Consider the following 15,715-nt stretch of genomic DNA (forward strand, 5'->3'; position numbering starts at 1 on the left):
TTTGTATGTATTCCTGTTTAAATAAACATGAGGGATAGAAATACACGATAACAAAAACTGAACTTTGGAAAAAATTGTAAGGGATAATAAAAAAAACACGCATTTGTAATGTTAGCTGTCCGCTCTTGAACTGAACTTTGGAAAAAATTGAAAGGGATAATAAAAAAACCACGCATTTGTAATGTTAGCTGTCCGCTCTTGAGTCATTGGTTTGTAAACTTGATGGTTACGATCTTAGGCCTTTTCTATATCAAGAAATGGATTAAGGGGCAGATTTACAAGCCCCGTATGCCATATTTGCGCCGCCGTATATTCCATCTCGCATCGGTGGCGCAAAGCAAGCGCCATGCTGTGGGGTATTTACAACATGACGCATAAGGGAGATGCGTCACGTTGTAAAGCCCTGCGCCACATGTGGGTGTTCCGGCGCGGGGGGAGGGGGGAGCCTCCTAAAAGTGGCTGAGTGAAATATACAAGATTTCACTCAGTCACTTTTAAGGCGTAAGGATTGACGCAGCATGTTAGGCATAGGGGCACCCTGAGCCTTGTTGGAGCTGCGTCGCGACTCCAGCAATGCGTCACCTTTATGGCAGCAGATGCGTCACACATCTGTCTACTCTTGCTGCATTGTAAATGCCGCGCATCCATGGTGGCGCAGGAGGTGTCTGCTGTGACGCACAATAACTGGCGCATCCCTGCTGATATGCAGGGATGCGCCAGTGTTTATAAATCTGCCCGAAGTACGAGAGCTAGGAACAGTGTGGAGGGAGCGTGTCTGCATTAACAGGGTCAGTGCACGGGCATGGGCTGTACTTACCCACGGAGGTCTTCCATAGCGCGCACATAGTGGCTTGTTACAGATGTCCGAGCGCTACATCACCTTGAGGTGTTGGAGAACTGTACACATATTGTGGGAGCATCGGTAGAACAGGTGAAAATCAGGGCTCGAGTCAGGGTACCACGCGGGTGAACGGCGTCCCCGCACTTATTTTACTGGGTGGACGCCGTCCCCCCTGCCAAACAGCTGGACTTCACTCTTTGGCCTCTCTGGGACGAGGAGCTCGGAGCTCACAGCACGCTGCTCACGTGCGGACTTCTCAGATGCAATCGCATCTAAGGGGTGAGCGAGTGGAGGCAATGAGCCCGATGGTGCAAGCCACCTTTCGAAAACGTCACTTCCTGTCGTGACGTCACCTCCGGTGACAAATGCAAAAACAACAGTTGATGGACAGAATACAGAACAATGTCATACATTCACCCCAATACAGAGATCTGGGCCTAAATCCATTGTTGGATTTAGGTCCAGATCTCTGTACTGGGGTGAATGTATGACATTCTGTCCGTCAATTGTTGTTTTTGCATTTGTCACCCCGAGTGGGGTGGGATGGGTATGCTCAGACGTGAGTCCCAGGCTCTCCACACCACTGGAGTCAAGCTATCCTGGCTGAAGACGGCTGATAGCCAGAAACCGGGGGACTTGTGCCCTGGTGGAAATACTGCCAACGGACTAAATCACAAGCAAATTGTAAATCAGATCACGTCTTCAAATATCTGTTGCTTTGATAGAATTAAATATTTATTTGTCTTACAAGCGCGGAGATACATCTGTCCATTTACAGCAATTTCTTTAGTTTCTCTATATGACAAAAGCAAAGTAGAATATCCGACAGACCTGTGTTGGTGCTGTATTAAGAGCAAAATATAACAGTTTTGACTGTAGTATAGTGGGCTGAAACTGATTTTTAATTTCTTCCGGTCACTGTGCCTCTCTTCGTGGCAATGATATCAAAATACCAAACTGCAACGTTAAGGCAAGTTTAGGAATCCGTAGCTAAGTAGTGGTTCATTGTGGCACACATTCAACTCGCAATACCAACTCCACCAACACATCACCTGCCCAAAAAACAGGATTACAAGATTCTACTCCTACACACAAAAATGTGCGTCACACTCATTGCGTGATCGCACAGGTACACTCCAGTTATAATACAGTGACACTCCCTAAGACCCACATTTAATGTACAGATGAGTGCAAGTATTCTTATTTGGAGAGAGCGCAACACCAGCAAGAAGGCAGTCACTCAATTGTGCACTCGCTGCCTCACTAATAGATGCACTGACTCAGACACAAACAGTCCCAGACCCTCGCTCGGGCTTTGTTGTAAATGGGCCAATGTTCGTAGAGTGCCCCTCAAGGGAGCAGGCGGTCTTTACAGGTCCTGAACTATTTACCTCTCTGTTCTGAAGAACAATGCTTATTAGGCAAATCTTTGTCGACATCTTCACACTAATAACAAATCAACCCCAATTATCTAGTCCCGGAAAGTCACAGGGAGGCGGCTGGAGAAAAGTTTGTGCAAAACCAGTTTTCTGTTGGCTTCCCAGAAAAGCATGCCGTAGAACAGCACCTTTGAAGCATTAGCAATGAAAACCAAACAACCGCCATAATTTATAGGAAGATGGCGTCACCTCGATCCTTTTATTTCTTCCACTTACATTTCAAAGAAGGATGATGTGCTTTTTTTTTTAATAATGAGCTTTCATTGGGTTGTAATGTAAAAAAACAAACGAAAAAAAGCAAAGTAGGGGGTGTTGGGAGATGGGCAAACAACATGAAGGAGGAGTGAAGGGGTATGTGGGACAACAGACAGGAGGATGAGGGCTGGGAGGAGTGAGACAAATGTATAAGCGCGCATGTGCAAAAATGAGAGGGAAAAAGAAAATAAATACCTGCAGAGGTAAAAAAAAAATACCTGCAGAGGTCTATGGCCAGTGGAAGGACACTGCCAACATGAAGCAGTGCTTAGTCTGTGCTCCACGGCAGGGACTAAAGACTAGAAGCCCAGGAGGAAGCGTGAGGCGGCACTGACTAATCGGGAGCTAGGAAACAAGAGTGACATGAGAGCCAAACAATGGTAAGTAATGGGCGGGCTCTGGGCCCATTTTACGCTTTGTTGTTTGATTTACAAGATAGTTTGCAAGTGACATGATATTTGCAAGCGTTGTGCAGTCAAAACCTAAACAAGCATTTACAATGCAATGGTCTCGGCATCATTAAAGGTAGAGCTATCGGCATTGCTCATGACATCTCTTTTTTTTTCTTTAACACCATGCGCGCTAGCGGAATTCCGCTCACACGCTGGGATTTGCGAAAACGCACTTTACGTGACGAGTTGGGCTCGTCATCAGCCTGCGAGGAGGCTACGCCATGACGAGCCCAGCTCGTCATCAGCGTGGAAGGGGTTAAATCATAAATAAATGGCATTGTCATTTACATTGCCAGCACACAGCACTCTGCACTCAACAGCACACAGCACTCTGCACTCAACAGCACTCACTACTCGGCACTCACTACTCGGCACTCACTACTCGGCACTCACTACTCGGCTCTCACGGTGATGGAATTGTTGGATGAGTAAAAGGGTGGCTGAATGGACTGCAAAAAAGGGTGGGAGGAAGAACGTAAGAATGGATGTGTTGAAGGATTGATGGATGAGTGAAGCGGCAGATGGATTGATGGATAGAATGAATGGGTGGATGGATGGACTGAGTGAAAGGGTGGATGATTTAAAGTATCGATGGATGGATGATTAAAAGGATTAGTGTAAAGATAGATGAGTGAAAGAATGGCTGTAAGAATGAATGAGTGAGAGAGTCGATGGATGAATGATAGGGAGGATGTATGGATGAAAGGCGGGATTTATTGACAAGTGAAAGAATGGATGGGTGAATGAAAGGATGAGTGAAAGGGTGTTCGGAGGAATGGAAGAGTGAAGGGATGGAAGGCTGGGTGAAGGGTGGATGGATGAATGAGTGAAAGAACCAGGCAGCCCACACACACCCTCCATAGGCCACCTGAAGCGATCTAGAACCAGGCCCCCGCCACCTGAAGCGATCTAGAACCAGGCAGCACACAGGCTCCCACCCACCTGAAGCGATCCAGAACCAAGCTGACCCCCGCCCCCCAAAGGCCAGCTGAAGCACACACACCCTCCATAGGCCAACTGAAGCTATCTAGAAATAGCAAGGCCACAGGCCCCCGCCCACCTGAAGCGATCTAGAACCAGGCTGTCACAGACCCCCACTTCCACTCTTGCCTATCCTTACTTATCCTCTTCTCCTTGTCTTGGCGCCACGAAGGTACCTGCCATTGGTTTTTGGCGCTTAATAATCCACTCACATAAATAAGTCCACATTTTCGATCGCCATTTTTATGTTTAGAAAAAACACTAATTCACAGCAACAACGTCATCCCCGTTAAGAAAGTGTCTCAAACCCCTTGTTTTGTGCGGTAACAGCCGTCTGCCGAGCCATTTTACAGCCAACAAACCTTCCAGGAATTCTCAGGTAACTGGGTACAAGCTAGACCGCCCTGTGTACTGATGGGGTCAGAGGTCATCTGAAGGGCGTTGGGGGTTCGTTGTTGGCACAGAAGGGCAGCGCAGGCCTCCACAGAAGCTGAGAGAGCTGCCCTATTCCAAAATATCAGCCCCCTCCCCCCACACACACACTTTTCTGCAACAAAAGCAGTAAAATGAAGATATTGCCATCAGTCCACATGCCAGGCTGTACCCGAGGGCATCGTCTGTGAGCTTGTACCGTCCTAGTATCCCCTGCACGGCCTCTGGGGGTGTGCAGGGCGTCTGGGAGGCAGTGAAAGCGGCGTGTAAACAGAGGCCCCGCCGTCTGACCCTGGAGGGGCTTCAGCGGCAGAGTTTGAGGCCGATAAACCCGCTCTGAAAACCCAGCGCCCAGACTAGACCGCATCTTGTGATAGTGGGCGTACGACTTTGTCACTACTGCATATCAGATCTAGCTCGGCTCGTGCGCCAAGAAGTGGACAGAATCCTCGAGGCGAGGACTCCAGGGCCGGACAGACGAGGTGGTACGAAGGAGGCCCGTTCCAAGCAGGGGCAATGCTAGTGTGTCCGGCGCCCCAGAGCAAGGAAGCTCCCCGGCCGCTGGTTGTATCGTGAAATGCAACAATAACCAGGGTTTGCCTCTGGGCCCCGGTGCCACTGCACCTGCCGCACCTATGGGAGCCGGGCCTGGTGGCTCAGAGAGACTAATGCGTCCACTGGAGGGGCGTGGGTTCAATCCCTGCGGGTCCACTCAGCCTTTCATCCTTCGGAGGCCGATGAAATGAGTACCATCGAGTTGGGTAACAATAAAACATCTGCTAATCAGCGTCAAGATACCCTTCTGAATGAGCGTGCGAACATGTTACGTTAAAGGAAGCCGTGTCCATCCTCCCATGACGTACCCGGTGCCAGCACGTCCTGCTGCTTGAACCTCGCCCCGTGCACAGCTGGCCTCAGAACAGGAGGAAACAGACATGAACATATCTGGGTTTCACAACACGACTGACGCAAATAAAAGTGCTGCTTTCGATGACCTCACGGTGATGAAAGCCGGAGCCAATCTTTGACGAGATACCACCCTACAGGTCTGTTGGTTTAGAATGTCTCAGCTCCCACCCTTTCCAGCTGTGCGGTCTCACTTCTAAGGCGTTTACCTGCCTGCCGTATTACACGGTGAACTACAAACCCCAGGGTGCACTGCGTCAAGTACGTCAGGCAGGGTTGGTCCGGTCTTAAGTCTTCAAATGTTGATCCCTTTTATTGGAATAATTGAAATAAAAGGCTTTGGAAACAGGAGGGGCTAAGTCTTTCATTCAGAGACATCTGCCACTATGTAATTACGTCACATTTAGAGTGATGGTCTTTAAATGTATGCCAGGTCACACAATCTCTATAGCCTGGTTTTCAGTCTGTCCTTCTAGTCACCTCTTGTATCACCCTTAACCCCAGTGCTCCCAGACTGGAATGTTTCGAAACGGGAACTTCTGACAGACCGGACATCTTTGTTCGCGTTGCATGCTGGTACTTGTAGTGTCACTCGACCCATTATTTCCCTATGCATAAAGGACTGCAGCTACCAGCATATGGTGACCTGGCAGGTTTAGTAACTGTCACACCTGACAGGGGACATCTGGAGGTACCTAGGGCCACACAGACCCTCAACATGAGAAAGCAAAATACAGCAGATGCGACATGAAAAGAGCGAGTGTGAGGCTGGGGGGTAAAGCCAGGGAGAGCGGCACATCGTCACCCAACGACCCCTCTCCGGAGCGGGACAGGAGAGCTGCGGGCGGAGGGAGGGGGGGGGGGGGGGAGCCGGACAGAGGAGAGCTGCGGGCAGAGGGAGGGGGATGGAGGAGAGCTGCGGGCGGAGGGGGGGAGGGCGGGGGGGGGAGCCGGATAGAGGAGAGCTGCGGAGGGAGGGGGGACGAGCAGAGCAGCTCTGGCATTGGCAGACCTCGCTGGAATAGTAAGGGCCCCTTCCAGCTTGAGCTGCGTTGGCTGAGCTGTCTCTCGATCTCATTACTGGAAAGGCCTGGGTGTGGTAAGGAAGAGTTGGAGTGCATCGGAAGAATTGTGTGTTGGAATGCGAAGGATTTCTCTCCCTTTGGATATTCTGCTCCTCGCTGGTGTTGCCTCTGTCTCTGCCTCCACTCAGGGGGGGGGGGGGGGGGGGTGGGGGGAGCATCTCGGCGCCTCGCAGGGGGGCACTCTCTGTGTGCGGGGAAGAAGCAGAAAACCAAAGCACAACGTTGGTGAAGTCTGCGTCCTGACTCTCACTGCTCCTGGGTGCGTGGGGCTCAGATGGGCAGCGGTGGACGTCCCCTTCGATTTGCGGTGGGCAGCAGAAAACGCGAGGCGCGATGTGTACTCTTGGGCACACACGGTGTGCTTAATAACACTGAGGGGAGGATGTGCCCAGTGACTGCGTCGTGCCTGCATCATTGCCACTACTGCCCTAGGTTCCCCAAGATCCCAGAGTGCTCCTGTTGTGAGGGAGGCCCAGGGGAGGGGTGTGAGGGAAAGGGGGTCCGCACTATGAAGGAGGAGTGGGGGCGCAGACTCACCTTGGTTAAAAGCAGATTCTTTCCTTCGTATGTTTGAAGGTGAAATCGTTCCTGGGTGTAATATCGGTGCAGGCCGCCGGGTGGTGGTGTCAGTGAGCAGATTGCTCGAGGCAGAGGATCTGGGAGCCGGTATGCTCCTCACGGCGCCGTTCTGCTCTGCTCAGCCCACGATCGTCTCAGGTGCGAGCTTTGAGCAGGGGCTTGTGGGTGAAGTCTTGCGCTTTGGAATGCGAAGGATTTCTCTCCCTTCGGATATTCTGCTCCTCGCTGGTGTTGCCTCTGTCTCTGCCTCCACTCAGGGGGAGGGGAGGGGGGGGCGCGTCTCGGCGCCTCGCAGGGGGCACTCTCTGTGTGCCGGGAAGAAGCAGACAGCCAAAGCACAACGTTGGTGAGGTCTGCGTCCTGACTCTCACTGCTCCTGGGTGCGTGGGGCGCAGATAGCAGCGGTGGACGTCCCCTTCGATTTGCGGTGGGCAGCAGAAAACGAGAGGCGCGATGTGTACTCTTGGGCACACAGAGACTGCCAGGTGGAGGAGGCTGCGACTTCTTGGGGCGGCTGTTGTGAAATGGCCTAAAGAAAAGCGCCGCCATTTTCAGATTCGGGGGCGTGTTTTTTGCGCCCTGAGTGACAGACGACGTCACAGGGCTAAAGAATGCAAAAAATCACGCCCCCGAATCCGAAAAAGACGGAGCTTCTTTGGAGGGACGGCTCTCTCCTCCAATGGCTGGCCTCCGTTTAGGAAGCCAGCCAATGGTGGAGAGACAGGGCAGGGAGGCGGGTTCTGAAGCCCCACTAGATGACATTAATTCTCCGGACCGGAAGCTGCTTCGCAGCTTAACGGTCCCTCGACCTAAAAAGGAGTTCCCAAAATCAGAATAATGGAAGGATACATGTCAGCCAATCAAAATAATGGTTAAGAGGACTCGGGACGGGACGAACAGCAGCAGAAAGACAAGCCATCAAATAAGCAAGCAAATGAGTGCAACAATATATACATATTTTGGTAAGCAATGGACGGGCTCCAAGCACACTGTACCTTTTTGGTATGGTTCACAAAAGTTAGTCACCCACAGAAAGCAAAAAACACTGTGTAATAGGCAAGACCTAAAAACTGCAAATTAGACAATAATAAAAAGGGTTCAAACTCAAAAGCTTTTTGAACTAGAAATTTTTAGTACCAAAGCTGAAGACGCAAACATGTGGTCTAGTCTTTGGTGTCAGAAGCACGAGATGCAGCTGGATAAAGAAGGGTTTAAAGTCTACATTTCAAAGCAAGCCACCTTCTTCAAACTAACAAGATACTGTACATGTAGCACAGCTCTATGGCTTAAAGCATCTGCTGCAGACATATGTTTCAGCTTACAACAAACAGGGTAGCATTCTGAAACTAATCTTGTTAAGCAGACGATAATACGAGTGGCCCAAAGCTTAATAAACACAAACACGTCAATTTTATCTACTTTGAGGAAAGACTCCCATTTCACTAACCAATTTCAATGGTCAAATAATATTTTCCCTCTTCCTGATGCAACATTTTTTCATTTGAATGCATACAGACTAGAGTAATGGAAGGCAGGCACCATAGCTTGAGAAGAAAAACAGCATGGAGAAAAATTGCTCCATCTCAACGAATAGATTCTATTTAAGGATCCTATTGACCCCCCCGTACTAGAACATACTGTGCACAAAATTGGAGAAAATATTAGATCAAGATACCAACATTTCAAAATCACACAGCTAGGCTAATCTTTAGTATCAGAGGACACCTTGAAAACCCTTCAAATACTATGAAGGAAGGATCAAAGTAAAAAAAAAAAAAGTTCTGCCTTCCCCCACAAGGCATCCATTGCCAGTCCCCACCACCTCTTTACAGTAAAGGGTTTCAGAGGCATTAGCAAACCAGGTCAGCCACTCAAAATAAACTAGTTATCAATCACGGCAGATTCCAATTATGTGGAGGAAGGTAAAGCCATATACAGGGCTTCTCTCTATGTAATGCTCTCTCTTCTGATCTGAGGCCATAAGAAGATAGTTTAAATTCTGTAAAGGAATCAAGAATCAGCTCTCTAAAATATCTTTTAGATAGGCCATCACCACCACAACCGTTCAACCGTTTATCTGGCATACCAGAAAAAACGTTAAAACTTGGCTCTTCCCGGGCTAGCCTAAGTCCCCTCTGATCCACCCCCCTCCTCAGACTCTGTCAGCGCCAGGATGTCTGCAATGGCGACAGTTTGCGCTTTACAAATTCTTAAAATAAAAAATAATGCCAACATACCAAATCTGATATTTATGCACTGTTGGTTGTTTCAAAATCCCAAGTCTGGTCAGTACCACCTTCCAACCATATAGCCTTCAATGCACATGTTTCTCCAAGGTGGAACCATCACCCTACACATTGGTGGACAGACAAGTAGAATATCCTAACTGGGGTCTTTTAATCTCCATCTGGTCTCATCTGTCCACCTGGTCTCATCTGTCCACCTGGTCATCATCCAAAATCAGGGCTTTACAAAAACATGGCTCTAAAGGTTATATTTAGACACTGATCTGCCTTAGCTTATTATTTTTGGGCGACATCACTATGATTAAACTACTGAACAGATACAAGTAAGAGCATGCTGCAGCACTCCCAGTCACCACCCTATAGCTTCTCCCAGATTATGGAACAACAACAGCATGGACATCAAAAAAGAATTATAATAGGACGTGGTCTTCATACACGAGCAGGGAACAAGAGGCACTTTTCTGTTCCTCTTTCCTACTCCAACATTTTAAAACATCAATTGCCTAAAACAGTTTGTGAGAGTGGATCATGCTAGCACAGACGCACTATGGCATGATGCACTGCAAATAGAAGCAACCTTTGTAACACTGAAGTTTACGACAATTTCCATCCTCCCCTCTTGTAAAACCAATACAATATTTTTCTTCTGGGGATGCCAAAATCAAAAACAGCAGCTTCAAGGAGTGGCATTTTAAAAAATCCTGAACAAATTGGCACTTATTGTTAACGCTTTAAAACTTTCAGAAAAATAAATATTTACCTACTCTTCAAGCTGTCCCTGCAACTTGTTTAAGGTGTTATATGATAAGAAAGTTGGTTTCAATAGGTGGCCATATTGTAAACATATATTTGAAGACACAGCACACGTGTCTTCGGGAAAGGTTCATGCTTTTAAAAAATTCTTACATGAAAATGCATGTATGCAATAATCTGCAACAGGAGGAACTATCAGAACCTCAAAATGTAAACAAACTGCACAATGTTCTGGGTGTGTCACGTTCTCATGCATTTTAAGATAAGGATGCCAATGCAGCAGTCAAACATAACTATTATCACCTATGTAGACAGAGTCATCTTTGGGGCTGCCCCTTCCCCTTTTAGTCACTAGCTTTTTTCAACCAGCCTCTTTCAGCTGTTAGCTTGAGACGGTCAATCATGTTTTGGCTGAACCAGTTGAGTATTCATCTGACACCTAATGATTTTGGCCAATTAGAAGTTCTCTACCAGGGGTGTGAAATTTAATAAAATATCTTTGTCCATGGGGCAGGTTGCTCCATAAATCTACTTGTCTTGTAAGAAAATCCCCTCGTCCCGTTGGTGCCATGTAGTGCAGAGACAAATTATGGCAGCAATCTCATTATATAAGAGCTCTGATATAGCCTCTCTGATTAAGACAGGGCTCATACCCTTGTAGTGTTTGAATACTTGCAATTCCCTTAGGTTGCCACTTTTCCACGGATCTACATAATGGGGCTGATGGTAGTGGTAAGCAATAGTTCCATCACATCTTAAGTCACTATCTTATGATTCAATGTTTTGCACATGAGTGAGTTAGGGTCATGCTAATTTTATCGGACTGTTTCTATGTTGCATGTTGGTGCAGGGCATCAGAGCATCATAGGTTTGGCAGCGCTTTGCCAAGTACATTATTTGATGTCGTGTGGCATGCATGACCTGGTGGGGTTCTGTCCGTTTGAGTAAGACCAATTGAAGACAGGATTGGAGCATTAGTGTATGGTGTTATTGTTGGATGCAGAATGCTTTTAGATTTCTAATGAAATACCGAATACGAGTTATTGGAGAAATGTTACTTTGTACAACATAGTAGAGGAGTATCATGTCAAGTGTTCTTGCTTTACCATACAGCAGTGACAACTATTACAGTGGATTGCTGATCTAATGGCAACTTTAGAAGTTTGGCTTCCACACAAGCAGCAGGGAGAAATACTTTTGTGTTACAGATGGACGGATCACAGGAAACAGGGAAACCTCAGACTTATTCTTTATAGGTCGATATGGAGCACCGTTTACTTAGGAAACAGCAACACCAGACATGTATAACACTTAGCAATGGCAAAAACACAAATGTTTACACTCTATAAAAAAATAAGCTACAATTGTCTAAGTGTACCCACCATGTGCAAATCGGTCTGATGCAAACCTCAAACGTAAAATCCTAGCCCAAGCAACTATGCCACGTCCTCCCTGCAAGAAACAAAGCAATCTCAGAGGCAGATAGATGAACTTTATATGGCTCCCAAAACAATAGCATTAAGAAGCCCTGTATATCGTGGTCAACTAGGCTGTTGGCTTCCATACATGGGCATAGCATTAGAGGGGGATAACTCGGCTACTGAGAACTGTACAGGATACTGTCCTCGTCCTCGCAGTGGTAAAGTCCAATGTAGAGGACTACAAGGTCTTACAGCATTTAGCGGATACCCCATCTGACGGGCCAATACCATGCTGTTTGCACAGTTTATAATAATTAGAGGAATCACATCGCCCACACCCTCTAATCTCTAAATTGACTTCATGAGCATGAAGGGATGCAGCTGAAAATATTGAGCATGGTTTACTAAGCTTTGTAGCATGGCAGTCCCAGCTACCCCAGTCATGTTTTCCAAACTTACCAGCCCCAAAGCTGCTAATCATTTGCAGGTTAAGGACAAATGGTTCAGCTGGTAATCACTAAATCCACAAGAATTATCCAAAAGTATCTCTCCACCGTAGGCTAAAAAATTAGGCTGAAAGGCAGTCTCAACGACACCTGGGGAACTGGAATCAACTAATTATTAACAGTTTCCGGAAGACTTCCTATGGTCATTCACCTACTTCATCCTTTCCCTATGTAGAAGCGTTCTGCAGGACCAGTCAAGCAGCACAACAGGATCCAGTTTTGTTCAAAAGGAAATTGAAGACTCACTTCTTTGCCTGATAGTCTTTCTCCGCACCCCTTTGGCATCGCGCCGGGACACTCAAGAGTATCCGAGCGCGTTATAAATAGATGTAACATAACATAACTGCTACACAAAAAAACCCAGTAAAATAAATAAAAATACCAATCATATGGGTTGGGGCGGGGTTTTTTAATGACTTAAGCAGAGACATTAATACCAAAAGCACTTCCTTAAAGCAATTTAAAGCCATGCTACAGACACAGGTGGGCTACTCTATTGCATGAAAGCAATAAGTAGAAGATTTATGCCTCAATACCTCAAGATCTTTATGGCACATTGACAGGTCACATTACTTTAAACTGCTTTAAAAAAGGTCTCCACTCTTTAAGCTGTACACTTTTTTTAGTCACAGTAACCAGAAAAATAGAAAAGGTTCCTAGATTGCTCAGTGCCTGTTCAGTTAATGAGGTCCATAAATACAAATCTTCTGTTCAACTTTGTGTCTGGCTACCCACAGTCTCCATGCTCTCGATCTCAATTATGAACTGTACGTTCCATCTACGTGCTTTGACATCATCTATATACCCTGAAGGCAGTGGGCAGCCAGACCCCCAAGTACAATAAAGGCAGTGCACACTTTCTATTAAACTTGGTGCCTCGCTGCCCACCACCTCCTTGGTCTTAATCCGGACAGTGAATGACATGCTCCTCAGAGCACCTTGGAGAATTTATTTTACTCCTTACTGCAACGGCCAGACTATACCCACTTTAATAGCTTTTGGAGCATATGAAACTTCTATGGGTTGTAACACATTTTTGCACCCAGCAAATGGGGGCTTATGCAGGTAGCTTTGCCCACCTGTCTGGATGACGATCCTCTCATGAATGAGGCGATACTGAGCATACTCAAGCTGCTCCAGCTGCCTCTAGGAGAGCTCCACAAATAATCCCTGCTCACTGCCACAATTACTGTATAAACCCACGCTGACCTATACAATTGATAGCTGCCTATCGAAACTATCCGATGTAATGCTGCCTGGACTAATTAACAGTTCTCTAAACAGTGTCCGTTCCTTCACTCTGTACTGGCTCCTTTTGCTCCATCATCCATTATTGTACCCATTCTTGTGCAACACTGCACCCTACACCACCTTGCTGCACGTTAGTGTCCCATTAATTCTCACTCCCTGTACACCACACATGTGTGCTAAGAGCTGCTCCACAGCAAATAAAGCCCAGATTATTTCCCAAAGAACTGAACATCTAACACTGATCCCCTAAGCCAAATATGAACTATACAGCATTGCACCAGGTTCTAGGAATCACCTTGCTCTCCATGACTCACAAATCCCATGACTGCTCCTCCAGCACCAATGCCATTTTGTGTATTACCATTTGATTACTGCGACAGAACCGCACTTAATATGTCATTATATGAGTAGAGTAAATCCCTGAAGGATGTAAATCAAAGCAAATCTAATTGATTGATTTTTAGACATCATTTGATTCAGTAACCATTTTAACAATGAGAATGGTGCAAACCGGTAACCAGACAAAAGAAGTATAAAAGAATGGGATAGAGACTTACAAAAAGGTGTAAGAGGAATACAGTAAATGGTCCTTTAAAAATGGATTTGTAAATCAACAGTGGCATAATAGGGAAAGAGCGGGTGCTGGAACAACATTGCTTAGGTGTCAAAAATTGAAGTTGAAATGCCCCAAGTTCATTGGAAAAACAAGTAAAACAATTCAATTTGCTCCGAACACATTTAAGAACAATATGCTTTCAGTGCAAAACAAAAATAAATGTTGCAGAATTATGAAAATTGTTGGAAAGTAGTAAAAGTATATAACTACAACATTAAAAGTCATAGAACCAATTTCCTCCAAATTCCCCTACTCCTACTTCAGTCTCTACAAATAGATTAAAAATACCCCGCTACTTATACTTCAGAAGGCAGCTCCATGGCTGTGTATCAGAAAGAAATCCACACATCAAAATACATAAATTGGCTCAAAGCACTTTGGAAGGACAAAGCCAAACATTTTTAAACAAGTGATCAACTGGGAATGAAGAAAGTGAACCGATTACATATGTGACCAAATGAGAGATACACAAATCTAGAGCTGTTCTCGAACAATAACACCATCAGCTGCATACCTGTACATCACGAGTCTGCGCAAACAGAAACAGGTTCAGCAGTCATCATACAGCAGACCCTTCGAGTGGAGCCCTGTGAAAGCAATGGGATAAGTGAAGACAAAGATCTGCGGAGCACAGAGACCCATGCAGTTACCCTATGTATGCAACTGACAGGGCAGGGAGAGTTCACCTGAAGGAAGGAATCCTGCACACGTCACTCTTAATCTCCAACTAGATGTAGAGAATGTGAAGAATGTAACTGTTAGACATGGCATCTTTTGGCGTGTTTCCCCGGTCTTTTTGCTTTCTGACCTCCCGGTTTAGACTCGGTTTACTGGTTCAGTGTCTCTGTTTTGGTGCAATTTCTCACTGCTGTTCAGTGTTAACGTGCTAGTGAGCCCCTAGATTGACTAAAGAAATTACCAAACCATCCACTACACACAGTCTGGCTATTCAAACTACTTTCACAATTCAGCCTTATTTAACTTATGATAGTACCACCTTTGAGAGATACCTTCTGATCCGTTTAGGTTAAATTTTTTCCATCGCTTGGTAACCTTTCCAACGAGAAATAACTGGGCTACAGTTTTACCGCCTTCCCCATGTGATGATAGCTCCATTCAGGCAATTATTCATACCGTCTTATTTTGTTAATTCTATAGTGAACACAGAAGGATATGGCTTATACCGATACTCAAATCTATGGGTATCAGAAGGTGTCGTCCCGCACTGCTTTCCCTACAGTTTCTAGATGAGGAACGGTTATTAAAACACATGGTTAAGTTTTTGAAGTGCATTATCCGACACCGTCCTAACGTGGAATAAATCAAGTATTTTTATGTGCTAGGTTCACTAGTATGTATGTGTAAATATCAACAGCCGCATTCCTGAATGGCATCTTGTACATAGCATGAACTCTCAATTTTAGATCAACTCTTTTTAAACTGCTGTTTTTAATTATAGTTACTTTTAACAAAATTTGGAAACTGAAATGCTTTTTTTATACAGGTGCTTTTATGTTTTTGCTCATCGAAAAACCGAATAAAGAAATATTTGATTTGATTTCAGTCCCTAGTACAGCGCACTAAGAGTGCCAGGGCCTGTAAATCAAATGCTACTAGTGAGCCTGTAGCACTCATTGTGCCACCCACAGAAGTAGCCCTGTAAAGGTATCTCAGACCGGCCACTGCAGAGTCTGCGTGCAGTTTGTAACTGCCATGTCGACCTGGCAAGTACACCCACTTCCCAGGCCCTAATCTTCCCTTTTCCTACCTACAAGTCACCCCCAAGGAAGATCCACCCTGTGGGCAGGGTGCTGTGTATGTTAAAGGTAGGACATGTACTGGTGTGTCTGACATGTCCTGGTTGTGAATTACAGTGCATTTCGATTTTAGGTCTCACTAGCAAACGCAGCGCATGCTCTGCATTGCCTTGGCAAGACTATTGTCATCACTTC

General features: G+C 46.1%; 1 protein-coding gene and 1 long non-coding RNA gene across 10 annotated transcripts in view; one reads left to right on the forward strand and one right to left on the reverse strand.

The window, feature by feature from the left end:
• Positions 1–15,715, reverse strand: part of RALGPS2 (Ral GEF with PH domain and SH3 binding motif 2) — a 1,046,762-nt gene that overhangs the window by 952,836 nt on the left and 78,211 nt on the right. Inside the window, exon 1 of one of the 9 annotated variants that reach the window (XM_086956392.1) lies at positions 14,278–14,350. The exons of the other annotated variants lie outside the window; for them this stretch is intronic. The gene's annotated coding sequence lies outside the window, so the exon portion shown is untranslated. Of the gene's footprint in view, positions 1–14,277; positions 14,351–15,715 lie in introns of those variants that run through there. 9 annotated transcript variants of the gene reach the window in all.
• LOC147747841 (uncharacterized) overlaps positions 1–15,715 on the forward strand; it is a 492,480-nt gene that overhangs the window by 153,009 nt on the left and 323,756 nt on the right. The gene's annotated exons all lie outside the window — the stretch shown is intronic.

Source organism: Lissotriton vulgaris, chromosome 1_1, assembly GCF_964263255.1.
Source record: "Lissotriton vulgaris chromosome 1_1, aLisVul1.2, whole genome shotgun sequence".
Classification (NCBI taxonomy): domain Eukaryota; kingdom Metazoa; phylum Chordata; class Amphibia; order Caudata; family Salamandridae; genus Lissotriton; species Lissotriton vulgaris.